This window comes from Mustela erminea, chromosome 18, assembly GCF_009829155.1.
Source record: "Mustela erminea isolate mMusErm1 chromosome 18, mMusErm1.Pri, whole genome shotgun sequence".
NCBI classification, from domain to species: Eukaryota; Metazoa; Chordata; class Mammalia; order Carnivora; family Mustelidae; genus Mustela; species Mustela erminea.
The window spans coordinates 19565558-19587327 of NC_045631.1; the positions used below are offsets into that span (position 1 = coordinate 19565558).

The following is a 21770-nucleotide window of genomic DNA, read 5'->3' on the forward strand; positions in this document are numbered from 1 at the left end:
AGACACTCAAATGACTGAATCACCCAGGTGCTCCTGTTTCTGTAGTTCTTAAGAAGAGCAAATGGTTGGGGCACCTGGGTGGCTCAGTGGGTTGGAACCTCTGCCTTCGGCTCGGGTCATGATCCCAGGGTTCTGGGATGGAGCCCCGAATTGGGCTCTCTGCTCAGAAAGGAGCCTGCTTCCCCACCTCTCTCTCTCTCTGCCTGCCTCTCCACCTGCTTGTGTTCGCTGTCTGTCAAATAAATAAATAAAATCTTTATCTTTTTTTTTTTTTAAGATTTATTTACTTACTTATTTTTTTTTAAAAGATTTTATTTATTTATTTGACAGAGAGAGATCACAAGTAGGCAGAGAGGCAGGCAGAGAGAGAGAGAGGAGGAAGCAGGCTCCCCGCTGAGCAGAGAGCCCAATGCGGGACTCGATCCCAGGACCCTGAGATCATGACCTGAGCCGAAGGCAGCGGCTTAACCCACTGAGCCACCCAGGCGCCCCTTACTTACTTATTTGACAGATCACAAGTAGGCAGAGAGGCAGGCAGGCAGAGAGAGGGAAGCAGGCTCCCTGCTGAGCAGAGAGCCTGATGTGGGGCTTGATCCCAGGACCCTGAGATTATGACTTGAGCCACCCAGGAGCCCCAATAAATAAAATCTTAAAAAAAAAAAAAAAGAACAAAAGGTTGAAAGCAGTGGTATGCAGAATGAGGGAAACTAGAAAGAAGTTACAGTTACCCCACAGACATGTTAAGGGTCTCTGTTAGGGTAATGGTAATAAGATAGAAAGAGTACATTTGAGGAACATGAAAAGAAATTGGACTTGAATTCTTTTTTAGGAGGAAGTCTTTCGGGTTTCCCCAGTGTTTTTTGTTTGTTTGTTTGTTTATTTGTTTGTTTTAAGATTCCATCCATTTATTTGACAGAGATCACAAGTTGGCGGAGAGACAGGCAGAGAGAGAGAGGGGGAAGCAGGCTCCCCTCTGAGCAGAAAGCCCGATGATGCAGGGCTCTATCCCAGGACCCTGGGATCATGACGTGACCAAAGGCAGAGGCTTTAACCCACTGAGCCACCCAGCCTCCCCTCCTCAGTGATCTTTTATTAAACTGTTGTAATTCCTCCGTGGAATATAATATATAGATACTTTGCAGGGTGAATTTGACATTTTAATTTAGTTAAGGTATTTGAAACTTCCTAAGAGTTCCTAGTTTATATTTTAGAAGAGGTTATTAGAAATTTTATCTGGATTATCCTCTTGTCAAGAACATTTGTGTTAATAGTGGTGAGATTGGTATTTTTTTTTTTTAAATAAAATATTTTCTTTATTTGAGAGAGAGAACGAGAGATAGCATGAGAGGGAAGGTCAGAGAGAGAAGCAGACTCCCCATGGAGCTAGGAGCCCAATGTGGGTCAGTCCCGGAACTCTGGGATCATGACCTGAGCTGAAAGCAATTGCTTAACCAACTGAGCCACCCAGGTGCCCTGTTTCTTTGTTTTTGATGTCTTGGCAAATTAATTGGCGGATGCATGATCTTGGAATCATTTAAGTTTTAGTTTTAGTTTCTGGGCACCTGCCTGGGTGGCTCAGTCAGTTAAGCAGTTAATCATCTGCCTTCAGGCTAGGGTCGTGAGTGGGTATCCTGGGATTGAGCCCTGCGTGAGTGGAGCCTGCTTGTCCTTCTCCTCCTCCTCTGCTCCCCCACCCCCTGCATATGTACTCCCTCTCTTTCTCAGACAAATAAAAATCTTTAAAAAAAGAAAAAAAGAACAAGAGCTGTCTTTAAAGGGAGCATGCCATACAGCTCCTTTTCTTATGAGAAGACTGGGGTTCTAGATACGAAATGCCTTGAGCTCCACATAAGAAAGGGGTACTTAAATTGCAAGTATTTTGTTGTCTTTTAAAAATTATAGTACTACTTGGGGGGGAGCTAAGGGGGATTGTAGAGTGTGATGTAGATACTTAACATTTGTTTCAAGAACTCTGTGGACAAGAATAACAATATAGGCAATAGCTTGCCTTCTCTGATCCCCATTGTATTTTACTTAAATGAGCCCCATGCACTGTTCTACCAGTACCCCCAAGAAAATATTCTACAGTCTTTGATATGTTCCATCCCAGCAGTGTTATGCCCCTAACGTTGGCGTTACTGATTGAAGTGTTGATGTAACCTGCCAGTTATCTAGCCACCTGACTGTTGCTAAGAGGTCCCCCCCCCAATATTTGGTATATGGTTTAAACAAGACTTAGATCTTTGCTTCCTGATTGTACTGAAACCGCCTAAAGGAGTGGTTAGCTTGGATTTAACTGGATGTAGATGTTTTGTATCTGAACTGGGTTGGAGCCAACTGAGTGTTTTTGGGCGTCTGTGTTTTTGCAGATTATTTGATGTATTCCTTCTGCCTCCACAACTTCCAAATACATACCTTCGCATACATGCCCCCTCCCTTCTTAATTTCTGCATCACAGGAAGCAGGAGTTTCAGATAGGGTGGATTGTTGTGTGCAGCTGATCTAAATGTGCAAACCTCTATCTATCCAGGTCTAAAGTTGATAAGTCTGAGAAAAGAAGGGCGAGGCAGAAAGGCCCCAAGAGCTTCTTCTTACTGTCGGGTGTCATCTGGTGGCTATTGCTGTGGAAGTCTGAGGCACTCTCGGATGTATCACCTGGATGAGGGTCACTGCTAGCACCCAGGCAGAGAGAGTGGGCAGGGGAGCTGTCGAAGGAGCACTGCATCACCTGGCCCAGCTGTGGCATGCTTGGCTCCTGGCTTTGAGGTGGTAGCCAGGGGAGATGGGGGCAGCTCTAACAAAGAGGAGACGCGCAGGGGCCGGGGCCGCGGGTAGCTGGCCTATCCCTGGCGGCTGACCTCCCAGTGGGCCTCCCCAGTTGGCTGCTTGGTGGGTCGCTCTCCTGGCTCCCTGGCTTGCCATTGGCTGTGCGGACGGGAGGGGGTTTGCGGAGGGCTGGGATGGAGTTGAGGGGGCGGGGCTGGCTTCCGGCAGCATAGGGGAGCAAGCGGCAGCCGGCTGGGGGAGGGGGTGTCGGCGCACCACGGAGTGCTGTGCTCTAAGAGCCTGGCACTCGGAGCAGCCGCCTCCCCCTCCCCCTGCCAAGACAGCTCTAAGCCCCTTCTCCTCCCTCCTGCCCGGGCGGGGCGAGGAGGGTTGAGCTGCCCCAGGCGGGTGGGGCGGAGCCCGGAGCCCCACCAAGCGCTGCGGAGCGAACCTCACCTCCCTTCCAGGGCTCAAGGTGTGTGTGTGTGTGCTTTTTCTAATGCAACACCGACTTCAGCGGACTTAACCTTGTGAGAAAAGGGGAAATGGAAGGGGAAGTAAGAGCTCTTCATCCCATCAGTTTATTTTTATTTTCTGATTCTACCCTTCATTCTTCTTTGCCTGCCATCATCTCACCCCTGCAGCAGGGTAAGGAGATTCAGGACTCTTATCTCTCTCTCTCTCTCTCTTTTTTTACTCCTATTTCGATGTCGGTCTCATATGTAGTAAAATGTACAGAGAGGGAAAGAGGAGCCTTTTCTTGTGTGGCATCTGATGCAGTAAACCGCGGGAGGGGGAAAAAAAAAAGAAAAAAAAAAAGGCTAGGAGTAGTTTTTTGGAACTGTACTACATCTATGTCCATTAAGGCTGTCTTCACCATTTTCGTACTTGGGACTGCCTTAATCAGCAAAAACAATCTGAAAAGGAAGGAGGTACTAGTGGAAAGAGGGAGCAGCCCCTGTCAAATGGTGGTTGAAGGAAATCCTGATAGTTGTTGGAGATTAACTCTGCTTAAGTCTTTTCCTGAGAACCTTGTTACCACCGGCTTTGTTTAGTATTCAGCTCTATTGGAGGAACCTAACTAGAGTGAGCAAACTTACCTTACTGTTACTGAAACCTAAAAGTCTTGTTTATCTTTCCATAGGTTTATTTCTCATATCCATAGGTTCTCAGAGAGGTTAGTTTGTCATGAAAAACCAGAACCAAACTTTTTAAAAAATCCAGGTGAAAAAAAAAAAAATCCAGGTGAATTTTGTTTGATTAGTTTATTTTCTCTGACCCAAACTTTATTGAATTGGGTGGCTGAATCATTACAAATTATGTTTACCTCTTTTGCGTTCTTTTGCTTCTAAAACTTAAGGATCCCTTCTTTCTGAAGGACACAGAGCTTCTGCCAAAATTAGGAACCTCTTTATAAGTTTTTAATTTGAGAGGAAAGTTATCAGTTGAAGATAGAGAACCCAAATTTTATGATGTTAGAAACAGGGTGTGTGTGTGTCTGTGTGTCTGTGTCTGTCTGTCTGTCTGTCTTTCTGTGGTGAGTGGCAGTGTTCTTGATAAACTTGCTTAATTTCACTGGGTGTTTTCACCAAAGGTGTTTGGACCAGATACATCTTAATGTTGATTAGCAAAGAGCTAGAACACCAGACGGGATAAATATCAATTTTTGGCAGCACTTTGGTAAATATTAATTGAAATGATTGAGTTCATTCTTACAATTCAGGTTCAGTTTCCACGGTTTGTTCTAACTGGAATTCAATTTTGAAGACAGAAATTATATGCTGGAGCTCTCTTACAGTTTTAACTGATCAGTGTTTTTCCTTTGCAGTGATATAGTGGATCTCTAATAAAAGGCAGTTTTTGGTAAAAGCAGGTGTTACAAAGAAGAGGGGTAGTGAGATAGGAAACCATCTCAGTTGTGGAAACTTACTGGGGATCAGAACTCTATTTTTTAAATTTCAGATAGCTTTACTACAGAACTGTACAAAAAAGTGGGCACCTAGCTGCCTCAGTTGGTAGAATATGTGACCCTTGACCTCGGGGGTTCAAGCCCCACATAGGGTATAGAGATTACTTGGGGGAAAAAAAAAGAATTGTGCAAAAAAGTAGATTCACAGTAAACCTTTGTTGGATTTGAGATGTGTTGTTTATTACCCATTTATCCCTTACGACTCCATAATCTTGTTTAAATTGAAAGGCTAAAAGGATCCCCTAGATGTTTTCTTACCTAACTTGTTACTGAGAATAAACTGTTAAAAAATCACTGATTGGAGCCTTGACAGCTAGCTGCTGTATAAAACAAAACACACTTTAATGTCTAAGCTATAGCAAGCTGAGAAAGTAACAACAACAAAAAATATTTAGAGGCCATTTAAAGCATGTATCACTTCAGCTTGCTTCTACTAAAAAATAAGTTGATGTCCTGTTTGGTATCCTTGGTGGTTTTTTTTGTCTACCCATGAGTAAGCAATTAATACAGTTTTGTAAAGTTATATTAAACTTTGTTTACATTATTTTTTTATATATCTATTTTCTTGCCTGATTTGTGTAATCAATATTTTGCATGGTACAGTGATTTCCCCAAAGAATGTTCCCCAGGAGAAAAGGCTATGTATAGAAGTATCTACACTGATTTCCAAATATCATTTAAAGGGGGATGGAACTCCTCAAATTTGGTCCTCTGCAAGGAAACAATTATATATGAAGCCATGACTTCCCGTAATCTCTTAGGTTGAGGGGACATGGTGCTGCTGAAGTTAAAGTAGCTGATTTAATTTTCTTTAGCAATCTGTTTTTATCCATCCTGATTATTTCTGTGAGTCAGAGCTTAGAACGTGTTAAGAAAAAGGGCCCTGTGTTCTCTCTAAAGGGAGGACTCAAACCCAATCCCCCATTCACATCAGAGGTATAAAATGATCCCCTTGAGAAGGTGAAGGAAAAGATTGGACCCTTGGTGTTGATTCTCATAATAATCACCTTGAGTGTTGTAAGGTTTGGAATCGGGAAAAGCTTGCTCAAGATGGGGAAATAGTAGAGACAAACAACTGGGAATGCTGCTCTGTGAGGGACTTATTTAGAGACAATGAATGCATTCATATGGAGATGGGGTTGGTGATAGTTTTAAGCTATTCGATTTTGTCAGTCAGGTGTCTGAGACAATATTTTGTGTGTGCTTAAATCCAACCCCCTCCCCCAGGGGTTGACTCTTGGAAGCTCAGTCTTTTGAGGAAGTTTGCTGTGAGTCTGAATCTGGAGGGGAAAGGACTTGGTTGAGTCTGTTATCTGCTCAGATAAAGATGTGGAATTGATTGCTGGTGAGTTACTGAACTCTTCCTAATGAATGGTTGCTAGGCAAAATGCATCTCAATCAGTTTAATCCTCAATAGTACAGGTCTGCTCTTGGTGAGGGCCAGAGCTGCCTTTCTAATGATACTGCCCTTTAAGAATTCTGTTGCATTTGCATATATGTTGCTTGGTGGGACACACACACACACACACACCAGAATGACTTACGTATCTCACTTCATCCATCTAAGAGAATTTAACTTTTGGTAACGGTGGGTCAGCATTGTCTTTCTTCAGGATTAAGTGGTGAGTAGGATTGGCTCTTTAGTTGTAGGATACCACTGTATTTGATTATCTTTGGTTTTGTTACTAGTAAGGCAGTGAACTAACACATTCATTTTGGAAATAGGCCAGTGATAACACTGCCCTTGGGCCTGGATGGATGGAAAATAGGACAGAGTAAACAATTGAGGGCATAAATAATGAATCTTCCAACTGAGCCCTGGGAGAGTGGAGATTATCCTCAGAGCTGTTCAAGCTGGCAGTGGAAGGGGAAAAGTCCACTGAATTAATTACCCTGACTCTGTTTGATACTGCAGTTATTATGGGGTTGTTAAAGCTATTCAAAGCAGGGGTGCTTTTTTAAAAATTTTTTTTAAAAAAGACTTTTAATTATTTGAGAGAGCGAGAGCACATGCACTAGCTACGAGGGGGCACAGGGAGATGTTGAAATAAACTCCTCACTGAGCAGGGAGCCTGACATGGGGCTCCATTCCGGGACCCCAGTCATGACCCTAGCTGAAGGCAGATGCTTAACCGACTGAGCCATCCAGGCACCCCCCAGAGGTTATAACCCTTTTTTTTTTTTTTTTTTTAAACCATTCAAGTTGCTCATCTTTTTAGAATCCAGGCCTTTGCCCATTCCCCCAGCTTTGATCTATATGTTAGCATTCCGTGAATACTGGACAGTCCTCTTGTTTGGCCAGATCTTAGAATTTTACTTACTGGGAGGTTTTATTAGCTGTAAATACATGTGGTAATAGAAGAAAATGGAGAAAGCCTGTATCTGGTTTAAAAAAATTCTTTAACTTCTTTAGTACATATTGTATGTATTTTTACTACATTACATTTTTACATTATTTTTTTACATTATTTTATTACATTACTACATTTTTTTATTTTTACTACAATACTTTGAAATTAAATGTGGAGTTGTAGGGTAGCATTATATAACGATTCACAAAAGTTTAAGAAAAGAGTTTCTTCAACCCAAAAGTCATTTCCAGTATTGACACAAACATTTTTACTTTTAGATTAGTTTCATTCAGTGAATGAAATAAGCAGTGTCACTGTTTTCAGCATTTCTCTGAAGTAGGAAAAATGATGTCCTGAGAATGTCTAAATAACTTAGTGATTTAGTAGTGAAGCCAGATCCAGATCTGGAGCCAAGGTCTCTGAATCCTTCCCTTTGAATTTCTAATATATTTATATATTTTTTAAGGGAAACTCTGTGCCCAAGTTAGGGCTTGAATTTACCACCCCGAGATTAGGTGTCACATACATGCTCACTGACTGAGCCATGAGGTGCCCTGAATTTTTAATTCTTTTCTCCAAGAACTCCTTCCAGGATCCTTATTTATGTATTTATTTATTTATTTTTAAAGATTTTGACAGAGATCATAAGCAGGCGGGCAGAGAGAGAAGGAGAAGCAGACTCCCTGCAGAGTAGAGAGCCTGATGGGGTGCTCGATCCCAGGACCCTGAGATCATGACCTGAGCTGAAGGCAGAGGCTTAACCCAGGCACCCCTCAGGATCCTTATTTGAAGTGACTTGAAATTTTCCAGTTTGGTGATATTTGGTATGATATTTGTTGCCATTGGATCTCAGGGAGGGAGCATTAGGCATATTAGATTAAATTCAATCATGGACTGAGTTTGTTACATTTCAGCCTAGCTGAAAAGGGCAGAGGCATCTTTGTAACACATGGGCAGAACTCTAGTTCAGGATTCATTCCTGATCAGAGAATATAGTTATCGATTATTCATGCAGAAGGGCAAACAGGCAAAGTAGAGATAGGTAAAATCCAAAGATACTCCTAGCAATAGCTTAAATAACTTCCTCTGCTTTTTAACTGGGATTTACGAGCTGAACAAACTGATTAGAGATTTGTTTTCTTTCTCTGGTCATTCAGGAGACCAGTAAGTAAATATCCACAAGCTTGAATTAAACTTAGTTTTTTGATCAACAAAGGTATATAGTATATACACAAAACAAAAGTATATATACAGCAAAAGTATATAGCTCATTATTGGACCTAGAAAAGTTTAGCTCAGTTTAGTATCCTTGAGATTGTAAGACTTTGACCCTTGTTATCTAATTACACTGACATCCTTTGGAAAATTGAGATTTTCCTAGTAGATCATAGTAAACTAGCTTTTGGTACTAGCATGTCTTCTTTGTTAGCATCTTCTGGCACCATGGTATTGTCCAGTGATTCATTATATGTGGACAAGTTGTAGATAACCAAACCAAAGAAGTGTTACCAAAGCAAACCCATCCTCTTAACACTGGACTGTGTATACTGTAATGATGAGAACTGTTGGCCAAAATGACATCCATTTAGGAGTCCGATGTCAGATTGTGATTAAAGTAGTGCTATATGTTAACAATTTTCGAAGCTGAGGATTTCTTTAAGTGCTGTCTGATGGGAAAATGTTTGCTTGTTTCTGTTTCTTTCAGTGGAGGATCAGCTGAATATTACAGCAGATTTAAAAGGCAAGGTTTCCATGACCAACCGCTAATTCTTTGCACTCAGCAAAGTGGTTTTGAAGATCAATTGCTGATCTGAGTGAAAAATCAGATTTTATCCCACTTGGAAAATTGAAGGGATTTTGACACTATCCCTGTTGCTTCAGAGAAGAAGCATAAATGTTGTTAGTCATAACTTAAGTTTCTTCTTTTGTTCCAAAAGCTAAAGTATTTTTTTCCATTGGCAGCTCCCTTACCGCTTCATGTGTAAAGGATAGAACTTAATCTATTTTTAAAGGACTATCAAGTCTGTGAGAGGTTAAAGACCGCTCATCCCAGGTCACAGTATATCAATGGAAAAGACACATTTCCTGAGTTCCTAAATGGACTGTCTGTATTACCTAGCTATTCAGCTGGAAGTGGATAAACCATTGTGAAGACATTAATTTTGTAGCTGTGAAGGTACTGGTTTGGCTTTTGCTTATCTTATTCTCCCAGAACCTTTTTCATTCAGCAGAAAGTGGGACCAGTGCATTAATGAAGAATCCATATCTTGGTTTTAAACTGTCCTGCTAGATATTACTGTGCATTCACTAAGGTGCTTTACAAAAGATTTTGGTACTTAGGTTTCATTCAATCCCTGTGAAGTTATGGTGCAGTTGGAGTGTATAGTGTGATAGGACATTTCTGCAGAGAGACAAAACGAACCTTTCTTTTTTTTTTTTTAAGATTTATTTATTGGACAGAGAGAGATCATAAATAGGCAGAGAGGTAGGCAGACAGAGAGAGGGGGAAGCAGGCTCCCCGCTGAGCAGAGAGCCCAATGCAGGGCTCGATCTCAGGACCCTGAGATCATGACCTGAGCTGAAGGCAGAGGCTTAACCCACTGAGGCACCCAGGTGCCCCCAAACCTTTCTTTTTAAGAAAAGCCCTTCACCTATTTCCATAGTCCATGGCAAAATTAAATTGGAACAAGTTGCTTTTTCAGCGGGCCATATTTTAATTTTTGCCTCTTCTCCAAGCTAAACAAATGTCCCAACTGAAATCTATCATTCTTATCATTCATAGTATGTTTTAGGGAGATTGTTCCAAGTGCACTTGGAAGTGAGACGCTGATGCCACTTAAGCCTGCACACCAATTCTGTAACTCTCTCAAATTGTTTCCACCAACTGCCTGCATCCCCCCGTCTGTCCATATCTGCTCATCTCTCAGCTTCCCACAACTAGTTAAGAAAGTACCATTGCTCAACCAGGGAAATGGTAGTTTTTATCAAAGTCAGAGTTGTGTGTGCCCATGTGCGAAGGAGCAGACTTATATTAGTTCGTTGCATTATTGTGTGAAGAGTATTTCCATGTTACAGAAATAAGATTCCACTCTTCTAAACAAGTTGATAAGTTGCTTTTTATTAGAAGTGCAAGTCTAAGAGTTAAGCTTGAAAGGAGGGGACAACTATATTGATTATAGTTTAATTGCTTTAAAAAAAATCTGTTAAATTGGGACACTTGGGTGGCTCAGCCAGGTAAGCATCTGCCTTCGTCTCAGGTCATGATCCCAGGGTCCTGGGATCGAGTCCCGCATCTGGCTCCCTGCTTGGTAAGGAGCCTGCTTCTCCCTCTCTCTGCCACTCCTCCGCTTGTGCGCATGCACACACTCACTTGTTCTCTCTCTGGCAAATAAATAATATCTTTTAAAAAATCTGTTATGAAATTAAAAGCTATATTTCTGTTTTGCACTGAAACTAGCAGATAAGCCATGGAGAACTACAGTTTCTCAGTGAGGACCCCTCTAGCCATGCTATTTAAAATCACTATCCCATCCAGTATGCTCATCTTCTAACACTGCTTTGTCTTTCTTTGCCTAGCGTTTATCATCTTCTAAGAGTCTGTGGAACTTAATTTGCTCATTAAATTTATCTGACCCTCCCACTGTACCTTGTGTAAAAATGGAAGCACAAGTTTTTGTTTGTTTTGTTCTTTGCCAAACTCCTCACTCCTGGAGCAATGTCTTGTTACATAGTTGGTGCTCAGTAAATACTGGTATGAATTAATTGGAGAAGTACTCTTTAAAAGATACCTGGGGATTAGAATTTGGAGTATATGGGAAGAGATTATTGTCTTATTGGAGTTAATACTAAATTAGGGATCACATTTCTTGATTAGCTTAAGGGAAAGAATACGTGGAAAAAAAAAAACCTCAAGGAATTAGGGTTAATTAGCCCAGATTAGGGAAATGACAGATATTTTATATTATGCAAATATGAAGGAGCATTATATAAAGATAGCTCTTACTCATCTTGAAGAGGACAAAGGAATAGTCTGAAGCTCCTGAACAATGAATATAAGACATGCAGAAGAATTTCCCAATTTTGAAATAAATGCTGGAACAGGTGACCAAAGAAGGATGGTTTCTCAGAATTGATTTCTCAGCTGTGGCACTATGTTGGAGGCAGTGGTGAGAATGAAAAGAGAGAGCCCAGGGATCAGAAAACCTGGTTGTAGTCAATGCACTTAAGAGCTTTTCCTTCTTTCCTTCCTTCCTTCTTTTCTTTTCTTTTCTTTTCTTTTCTTTTCTTTTCTTTTCTTTTCTTTTCTTTTCTTTTCTTTCTTTTCTTTCTTTTCTTTTCTTTTCCTTCCTTCCTTCCTTCCTTCCTTCCTTCCTTCCTTCCTTCCTTTCTAGATTCTATTTATTTATTTGACAGAGATCACAAGTAGGCAGAGGGGGAGGGGAAAGCAGGCCCACCCCAGCCCCAGCAGAGAGCCGGAGAGCCCAACTTGGGGCTCGATCCCAGGATCGAGCTCATGACCCGAGCCAAAGGCAGATGCCCAGCCCAGTGAGCCACCCAGGGTCCCCAAGAGCTTTTCCTAGTTTCTTTATCTCTGAAAATGGGATAATGATCCTTGCACAAACTATCTCATAGGGCATTTGAGAAAATCAAGTGAGAACATTCATGTGAAAGCACTTCAAAAATTATGAACTTTTCTATAAAGGAAGCAGTCATTAATGACCATATGAAATCACCTTTGTTAGTGATTTAGAGTCATGGAATCTGGAAGTTGGTTTAATGATCGATCATCTAGTTCAGATTCTTAGCTCCTGAAAATAAATTTTCCATCATTTTTTTTTTTTTTATGACCCTGAGATCAAGACCTGAGCTGAAATCAAGGGGGTTGGATGCTTAACCGAGTGAACCACCCAGGAGCCCCTCTTTTTCATCATTCTTAAGGAGTAGTAATGACTTTTGCTTCAGCATTTCTAGTACTGTGCCACTATTGAATTAAATAAGCTCATTGTTGTTTATGTTCATCTAAAATTGCCTTTCTTCAGACTTTGCTAACCTGTTTTTGAACTCAGAAATAAATCTACTCCCTCTTTTGTGTGATGGCCCTCTTATGGCACCCTTGTTTAAGATCATCTTGCCTTGCAATCACTATAGCTGCTTAACTGATTTCTGTCATTTCCTGTTTGTCTTTCACATTTTCGGCAGATTGATTTTTTTTTTTTTTTAAAGATTTTATTTATTTGACAGAGAGAAATCACAAGTAGACGGAGAGGCAGGCAGAGAGAGAGAGGGAAGCAGGCTCCCCGCCGAGCAGAGAGCCCGACGCGGGACTCGATCCCAGGACCCTGAGATCATGACCCGAGCCGAAGGCAGCGGCTTAACCCACTGAGCCACCCAGGCGCCCCGGCAGATTGATTTAAAATAGACATCTGATCATGTTAGTCTCCTTGAAACCTGTCCCTGTCTCCCCATGGCTTCAGGATAAAGTCTGACATTAGCTAATAAGAGTTACAGTTACCATTGTTGAGCATAGACACTGCACTAAGCACTTTATGAATATAATCTTATTTAATCATCACAGTTATTCTGTAAGATGTTGGGACTATTATACTGATTTAATGTTAAGAATATTGAGCCATGGGGGCGCCTGGGTGGCTCAGTCAGTTAAGTGACTACCTTCAGCCCAGGTCATCCAGGGTTCTAGCTTCGAGCCCCACATTGGGCTCCTTGCTCACCGTGGAGCCTGTTTCTCCCTCTTCCTCTGCTTGCCACTCCCCCTGCTTGTGCTCACTCTCCGCCCCACCCCCGTCAAATAAATAAAATTTTAAAGAAAAAGAATATTGAGCTGTGACTCCAACCCAGCTTTATTCTTTTTTTTCTTTTTTAAAGATTTTATTATTATTATTATTTTTTTTTTTTTTGAGAGAGAGTGACAGTATGATAGGTAGAGGGATGAGAGAGAACCTCAAGCAGACTCCATGCTGCATGTGGAGCCCAACACAGGGCTCAGTCCTAGGACCCTGAGATCATGACCTGAGCCAAAACCAGGAGTCTGGCTGCTTAACTGTGCAACCCACCTTTATTCTTTTTTTTTTTTTAAGATTTTATTTATTTATTTGACAGAGAGAGATCACAAGTAGGCAGAGAGGCAGACAGAGAGAGAGAGAGGAGGAAGCAGGCTGAGCAGAGAGCCCGATGCAGGACTTGATCCCAGGACCCTGAGATCATGACCTGAGCCGAAGGCAGTGGCTTAACCCACTGAGCCACCCAGGCACCCCCCCCACCTTTATTCTTAATCTGGTGTTCTGTCCCTCTAGTATGAAATACAAGGCTCTTCATAACTTGGCACATCAGGCTCATATCCAAGTTTGGCATATACATCTAACACCCACTTCTTTATACCATACCATTTGTGGTTTCCCAAAGATGCATTTAGTTATGTTAGTTTTCTGGCATAGTTGTGCATGCCTTTCATTATGTTAGTTTTCTCTGCCTAGAGTAGCTTACCCTTCTCAATCCAGCAAATTCTTGCTTGTCTTTCAATGACCCATGTTATTGTTCTCCCTTCTTTCTCACTGTTCCTTGGAAGTATTTGTTTCGTTATTTTGATTTTCAAACAGTTTCACCCACATTTTTTTTAAAAGATTTTATTTATTTATTTGTTAGAGAGAGTGAGAGAGCACAATTAGGGGGAGCCGTAGAGGCAGAAGGAGAAGCAGGCTCCCTGCTGAGCTGGGAGCCTGATACGGGCCTCAGTTCCAGGTCTCTGGGATCATGACCTGAGCCGAAGGCAGAGGATTTAACCCACTGAGGCACCCAGGCGCCCCTATACTGTGATACTTTCACCACAGTAATCATGTTTCTTACCAGGGATTTTGTCTACCATATTTGTATTCCTAATACATAGTATTACCACAGTGCCTACTGCATCACATTTGCTCAGGGATTGAATGAGTGAAGGATGTTCGTACTAAATGTTCTCTTTTTCCATTTACTATTCATATTACAGTTTCTAGATCCCTCTCTGTTTATTGCATCTTGGCTGAGTTATTCCTAGACTTTCCTGTATTTCCATCAGAAATGGAATGACTGCAGAAAGTGAACTCCCAACCTTCCAAAATAACTTTTAATGAAAAATGTACCAAATGAACAGGTTGTCCAGCTACTGCTTTGCAAAAGGTTCTGATTGCATTAATTTCTAGTCACCTCGGGGCACCTGGGTGGCTCAGTGGGTTAAAGCCTCTCTGCCTTCTGCTCAGGTCATGATCCCAGGGTCCTGGGATCGAGTCCTGCATCGGGCTCTCTGCTCAGCAGGGAGCCTGCTTCCTCCTCTCTCTCTGCCTGCCTCTCCGCCTGCTTGTGGTCTCTGCCTGTCAAATAAATAAATAAAATCTTAAAAAAAAAAAAAATTTCTAGTCATCTCCTTGCTAGAATAGAGCCCAAATAAAATAAGAAAAATAAGCAGAGTAGGGGCACAGAGAGGGGCGCCTGGGTGGCTCAGTGGGTTAAGTCGCTGCCTTCAGCTCAGGTCATGATCTCAGGGTCCTGGGATTGAGTCCCGCATCGGGCTTTCTGCTCGGCAGGGAGCCTGCTTCCTCCTCTCTCTCTCTGCCTGCCTCTCTGCCTACTTGTGATCTCTCTCTGTCAAATAAATAAATAAAATCTTTAAAAAAAAAAAAAAGAAGAAGAAGAAGCAGAGAAAAAAATTAGCAGAGATGAGCACTTTGTGCCTGCTTTTCTCTTATTTTCTGTCACCTCAGCAGGGTCATCCCACTTTATAAGTCACTGTTGATTTAAAAAAAAAAAAAAGACCACAATTTCCCCCTTTTTATAAAACAGAATGGTTGGGGCACCTGAGTAGCTCATTGGGTTAAGCCTCTACCTTCAGCTTGGGTCATGATCTCAGAGTCCTGGGATGGAGCCCTGCATCAGGCTCTCTGCTCAGCAGGGAGCCTGCTTCCCCCCCTCCTCTGCCTATTTCTCTGCCTACCTGTGATCTTTAAAAAAAAAAAAAAAAAGAATGGTTTCCTAAGGCTCCACAATACTCTAAGGGGAGTCTTAGTCCCTTGGACTGTGACACAATTGAAAAACAGAGAGTCTGGTACTAAATTTCAGGGGAAAGGTTGCAGCTCTTATCCAGAATTGAAGGCAAAAGAGTTAAGCAGCAGGAATCTATCAGCTCCAAAGTCTATTCAAAAGTGATTTAGTCTTTGCTGTTGGGACAGAACAACAATGCCATTCGCCTGTCTAAAATATGAGATTACACAGGATTCCTGTAAAAGAGACAGATTATTAGCATAATAGTAGCTCCTGGCCTTGTATAACATTTCTTCTTAGTATTACATGTTAGTGTCAAAGGGCACATCTAAGACATAGTACTAGGGTCTAGTAGATCAGGCCATATGCCTTACTTAGGGTAGTTAGGGGAAATGTACCAATTCTCAGCAACTCTCAGCCTAAATGGACTTGGTTATTGTTAAAACTCATCTTTATCAAAGGAAGCACTGGTTTATGATTTTTCTCCTGGCTCAACATGCTGGGCATTAGCTGGAATTGCTGAGTGATTTGCAGTGGGGAAACCATGAGACCAATTTCTTGTTTGTCCACAAATTATCATTAGCAGTTTCATTTGCAGATTGAAGAAGCAGGAGGAGTGGGCTGTGTGCCAGTTGCAGCTTCCCTCCGATTAGGGTGTTAGTTCAATTATGTCCAATTAACTTTTATTGCAGATAGTGGTGATAATTACTTGCAAGTCAGTTTTTTGGCTGCAGTTATCCCAAGGCTGAAGTATGAACTTGATGGATTTTAATAACTAGAATGACACATTTTACTCCCTCCCTCCACTGTAGCTATTTCTTTTTCCAGACCTCTTTTAGACGGGAGATCAAAGCATTGTAAAAATTCATCTCACAATTAAAATGTATTGTCCTTCTTTGGAAGAGCTGTATAGGATCATATTTTAGAAGAATCTATTAAAAGCAGCCTTAATGGCTTCTTATATTCTGAAATCATACCCTTGAGTTCATTGCTGCTTAGAGAATAGACAGAGATGGAATTGAATGTCATTCACAGCTATATGTGCTTATTGTTAAGATTGTAATAGTTTGGCAAGGTGCAGTCTAGTCTTCTGGTTGCATATGAAATTCTTTGAAGTGCAAAAGTAAACTTTGCTTGGGGCACTTTTATAAAAATATTTATTTATTTAAAGATTTTATTTATTTATTTGACAGAGATCACAAGTAGTCAGAGAGGCAGGCAGAAAGAGGGGAGGGGGAGAAGCAGGCTCTCTGCGATGCAGGGCTCTATTCCAGGACCCTGGGATCGTGACCCGAGCTGAAGGCAGAGGCTTCAACCCACTGAGGCACCCAGGTGCCCCTAAAGATTCATTTATTAGAGAAAGAGGTGAGCACAAGTCGGGGGAGGGGCAGAGAGAGAGAGAGTGAGAATCTCCAGCAGACCCTATGCTAAGTGTGGAGCCTGACATGGGTCAGTCCTGCAACCTCCTTAAGATCGTGGCCTTAGCTGAAATTAAGATCACCTGCTTAACTGACTGAACCACCTAGGTACCCCTATTTGGGGCACTTATTTATTTATTTATTATTTATTTGAGAGAGAGAGAGGAAACTTGAAGACGGGGAGGGACAGAGGGCTAAGCAGATTCCTCACTGAGTGGGGAGCCCGACATGGGGCTCAGTCCCAGGACTGTGAGATCATGCATGACCTGAGCCGAAATCAGATGCTTAACCACCTGTGCTACTCAGCACCCCTGGTTTTTTTGTTTGTTTGTTTTGTTTTAAGAGTTATTTATTTATTTGACAGAGAGAGAGAGATCACAACAAGCAGGAAGAGACGCAGAGAGAGAGGGGGAAGCAGGCTCTCCACTGAGCAGAGAGCCTGATGTGAGGCTCTATTCCAGGACCCCGAGATCATGACTTGAGCCGAAGGCAGAGGCCCAGTCAACTAAGCCGCTCAGGCACCCCCAGGCACACCTGTTTTGAGCCACTTTTAAAATCGGCACACTAAGGATACATTTTGTTACCATACAGGAATTTTGGTATGTTATTTTAATAGAGGTTTTTTGACTATTACAAAAGTTTATTTAACAAAATAGTCCAATATGAAAATGCGCATGACCTGATTTTTGTACTGTAATAAAAGAGGTGCTAAGGAGAGGGCACATGTGGAAGCAATTTATTTCTTCTGGTGAACATACCTGTAGTTTTTTGTTTTGTTTTTATTAACTTTTTTTTTTTTAAGATTTTATTTATTTATTTGACAGAGATCACAAGTAGGCAGAGAGGCAGGCAGAGAGAGAGAGGAAAGCAGGCTCCCTGCTGAGCAGAGAGCCCCATGCTTAGCTGGATCCCAAGACCCTGGGATCATGACCTGAGCCAGAGGCAGAGACTTTAACCCACTGAGCCATCCAGGCGCCCAGTGTTTTTTGAAGATTTTATTTATTTACTTGATGGAGCACAAGCATGGGGAGGGAGAAGCAGGCTCCCTGCTGTGCAAGGAACCCAATGCAGGACTAGATCCCAGGACCCTGGGATCGTGACTCAAGTGAAGGCAGCCACTCAACTGACTGAGCCACCCAGGCGCCCTGAACACCGTTGTTTATGCTCTTTCTAAGGCTTTTCTAACATTATGGTGTTATTTCGTTCTATTACCACCATTCCGATATTCTGTTGCTCACGAGTTGCCATCTCCATACATTCATCTGTCATAAGATTCATAAAGGAATTGAACCCTTGCAATATTCCTTGGACATGTCTGCCACCATTTAACTTCAGTGATAATTTCTTGTCCCTAATTTTTTTTTTATTTGGGAGCATGAGCTTTGCTCTTGATGTCTACTCAGTGAGCTCAAAAGGTGCCTCCTTAAAAAATTTTTTTAATTTTAGCTGTTTCTAATAGAAAGTTGCATAATACCTTTGGAAACATCCTTGCCAGGTGGAGAGAGAGAGAGAGACAGAAGGAATAGTTTGTTTTTCTCTGAAGATGACAAAGTCTCTTTGCTATTTTTTTTAGACTTTCCCTTCATTATTGTTTGATGGTAACCCTGAAAAGTAAGTGGTCTTATGAGCAAAGTCTTATCTCCTTAACATGCAGAAAACTAAAGTTAATTCCAAACTGGGACTGTTCCTAGATATTCAGGTGATTTGCTGTTTCTTTCATCTCGGATGTCCTTGCTCACCCTAATGTCCTTTGTTGCTAGGGTTTCTTCCCAGGGGCTCACTGGTCTCCTTAGATACTTCATGGATGTGGCTGCATAAAAAATTTGTTGAGGGGCGCCTGGCTGGCTCAGTGGGTTAAGCCTCTGCCTTCAGCTCAGAACATGATCCCAGGGTCTTGTGATCGAGCCCCACATCAGGCTCTCTGCTCATCGGGGAGCCTGCTTCCCTCCTCTCTCTGCCTGCCTCTCTGCCTACTTGTGATCTCTGTCAAATAAATAAATAAAATCTTAAAAAAAAAATTTTTTTTGTTGAAAGTGGCCAGGGAGAATGGCAATGCATTTTAAGAGCTTGCTTTTCTTAGTGTTTGTGTGAAGTAAAGGAAAAAAGTTCATGGCTGCTTGGAGAAAGGCCATAATACAGTTATTTCTTCCCCAAAGCTTCCCTGATCACACTAAAAAGAAAGAAGAGGAAAGGGTGAGTGATAAACATCATCCTTACACAACTTCAAAGCTCTTCATTGATTGTTACTGAAAACCTTTCTGCTATAGAATAACCGAGACTCTCTGCCTGCCAGCTGCTGTTGGTGTGAAAGTGGAGAAGCTAGTTATAGTGGGTACTTTTCAGGAAGTCTGGAGATAAAGTTTATAATGTCATTTGAAACTTTTTATGTAGTGGGAGAAAAGAGTTTTGATACTCTTCCCCACTCTGTAAGATACAATAAGGATTTCCTTTAGAGTAAAGGGGTTTTCATGGCACTTTTGATGAGGTTCAGGATGTGTGCTTAGAAGGAAAGGCCTTGCAAAACACATGAACTTGATGGAAATGCTAGTGAATGTCAGGCCTGAAAAAGGAGGGTTATTAATAGGGCCATTTCAGAATAGACATTTCTTTTGGAACCTTTCCAAAAGTTGAATTCTCTATCTTTAAGTAAGAGTTGCGTTGAACGCCACACAGTGGAAGCATTGCCAGAACAGAGTGGAGGTTGGGAGAGAATTTGAAGGATAGGCACTGGAGAAAATATTATTCAGGTAAGTGTTGAAAAGAAATTGGAAGTTGATGAGGCAGAAAGTTACGGGAAACCTATTCCAGATGGCAAGAACCCCAAATGTCAGTACTTACCAATGTAGAGGTAAGTTACCTGCATTAAGATAAAACAGTATGGTTACTAACAGACCATTCTCTCCAACTCTTCTTTGTAATCTCCAGCCCCTGTGCCCTTTGCAGACTTCAGTGCTGCTGCCTCTTTTATTTTTTTATTTTTGTTAATTTTTGGAAGTGAAAGTAGAGGGATCATGACCTGAGCTGAAAGCAGAGGCTTTAACCCACTGAGCCACCCAGGCACCTTCTTTTGTTTTTCAAATAAAATGTCAGTGGCATTTGAGTGGCTCAGTTGATTAAGGGGCTGCCTTCGGCTCAGGTTATGGTCCCAGGGTCCTGGGATTGAGCCCCACATCGGGCTCCTTGCTCAGCGGGGAACCTGCTTCTCCCTCTCCCCTTGGACTTCCCCACTGCTTGTGTTCTCTCTCTCTCTCTCTCTCAAGTAACTTTAAAAATAAAATAAAGGGGCGCCTGGGTGGCTCAGTGGGTTAAGCCTCTGCCTTCGGCTCAGATCATGATCGCAGGGTCCTGGGATCGAGTCTTGCATTGGGCTCTCTGCTCAGCAGGGAGCCTGGTTCCCCCTCTCTGCCTGCCTCTGCCTACTTGTGATCTTTCTCTCTGTGTCAAATAAATAAATAAGAAATCTTAAAGAAATAAATAAAAATAAAATAAAATGCCTGGAAACAAGCTCAAAATTACAGAAAAGTTGCAAGTACAATACAAAGGATATTTTTCTTCCTTAAGTCGTTTGACCTGATTGCTTCTTCATCTCAGAATACTTTAGTGTTTATCTTCTATAAACAAGGACACTCACCAGCATTATCACAATTTAACCATCAAAATCAGGAAGCTAACATTGATATATTGCTGTCATATAATTCTCAGACTCCTGTCAGATGTTACTAGTTGTACCAGTAATGTCTTTCATTGCAGCAAGGATCCAATTCAGAATCAACATTACAATTTTATTTAAAGTGGGTTTATTTGTTGTTGTTTGTTTATTTAAATAAACTCTACCCCCAGCATGGGACTTGAATTCAGAAAGCACCAAGTTCTGGAGTTCTGTAGTCATGTGCTCTACCAGTTTAGCCAACCAGGCGCCCCACACATTGCATTTATTTGTTACATGTTCTTGATCTCCTTCAATCTGGAACAGTTCTTCAGGCTTTTGACTTTCATGACCTTAATGCTACTGAGAGTTATTTTGTATAAAGTCCCTCAATTTAGATTTGTCTGGTGGTTCCTCTTGTTTAATTGAGGTTATATATCTTCAGCAGGAATATTGCAATATTGATGCTATGTTCTTCATAATTTTAAGAAGTGCAGAATTTTTTGTGCCCTATTTCTGGTAATGTTCAATGACTTGATTAAGGTGGTGCCTGCTAGGCATTTCTAGTGTAAAGTTACTCTTTTTCCCTTATTAATTAGTAAGCATTTTAGAAGGAAATACCTTTTTCTTTTTTTTTTTTTTTTAAAGTAGGCTCCATGCCCAACGTGCGCAAGGATCCAGTTCAGAATCAACATTACACTTACTTATTTATTTAAATAAAGGCTTGATCTCATGACCTTGAGATCAAGAATCCCATGCTCTGCCAGCTGAGTCAGCCAGATGCCCCCTGGAGGGAGATACTTTGAGACTATGCAAATATCTTGTTCCTCTCCATCTTTTCAGTTTATTTATATATTTACATTAGTATGGACTCATGATTTTCTATTAAAAAATTTTTTCTAATTTGAGTATAGTTGACACACAAAATTACAGTAGTTTCAGGTATATAACACTAGTAGATTTTTTCAGGTATATAACACTTAAAGATTGTTTAAAAATTATTTTAGAGAGAGACATAGCAAGAGAGAGCACAAGCAGAGGAGGTAGGGGGGAAGAAGCAGGCTCCCCACAGAGCCCTGGGATCCTGAATCGGGGCTGGATCCCAGGATTCTGGGATCATAACCTGAGCTGAAGGCAAATGCTTAATCGATTGAGCCACCCAGATGCCCTGTGATTCAACTTCTTTATAATTATGGATTTTTTATTTTATTCAGTAGCCTAATCTGTTATCATCATTTGCTTGTTGTTGGTTTTGTTTTTTTTTTTTTTTAGTTTTTTTTTGGTTGTTGTTGTTGTTTTAGAGTTTATTTATTTGACAGAGGTCACAAGTAGGCAGAGAGAGGAAGAAGCAGGCTCCCTGCTGAGCAGAGATCCCGATGCGGGGCTCAGTCCCATGACGCTGGGATCATGACCTGAGCTGAAAACAGAGGCTTTAACCCACTGAGCCACCCAGGTATCCCTGTTGTTGTTTTTTAAGGATTTTATTTATTTATTTGAGAGAACATGAACAGAGGGAGGAGCAGAGGGAGGGGGACAAGCTGACTCCACAATGAGCGCGGAGCCTGATGTGGGGCTTGATCCCGCAACCC

General features: G+C 41.6%; 1 protein-coding gene across 3 annotated transcripts in view; it reads left to right on the plus strand.

Moving 5' to 3' along the window:
* The window catches only part of FAM222B (family with sequence similarity 222 member B), an 83296-nt gene that overhangs the window by 34626 nt on the left and 26900 nt on the right, over nt 1–21770 (plus strand). Inside the window, exon 1 of one of the 3 annotated variants that reach the window (XM_032320326.1) lies at nt 1738–3241. The exons of the other annotated variants lie outside the window; for them this stretch is intronic. The gene's annotated coding sequence lies outside the window, so the exon portion shown is untranslated. Of the gene's footprint in view, nt 1–1737; nt 3242–21770 lie in introns of those variants that run through there. 3 annotated transcript variants of the gene reach the window in all.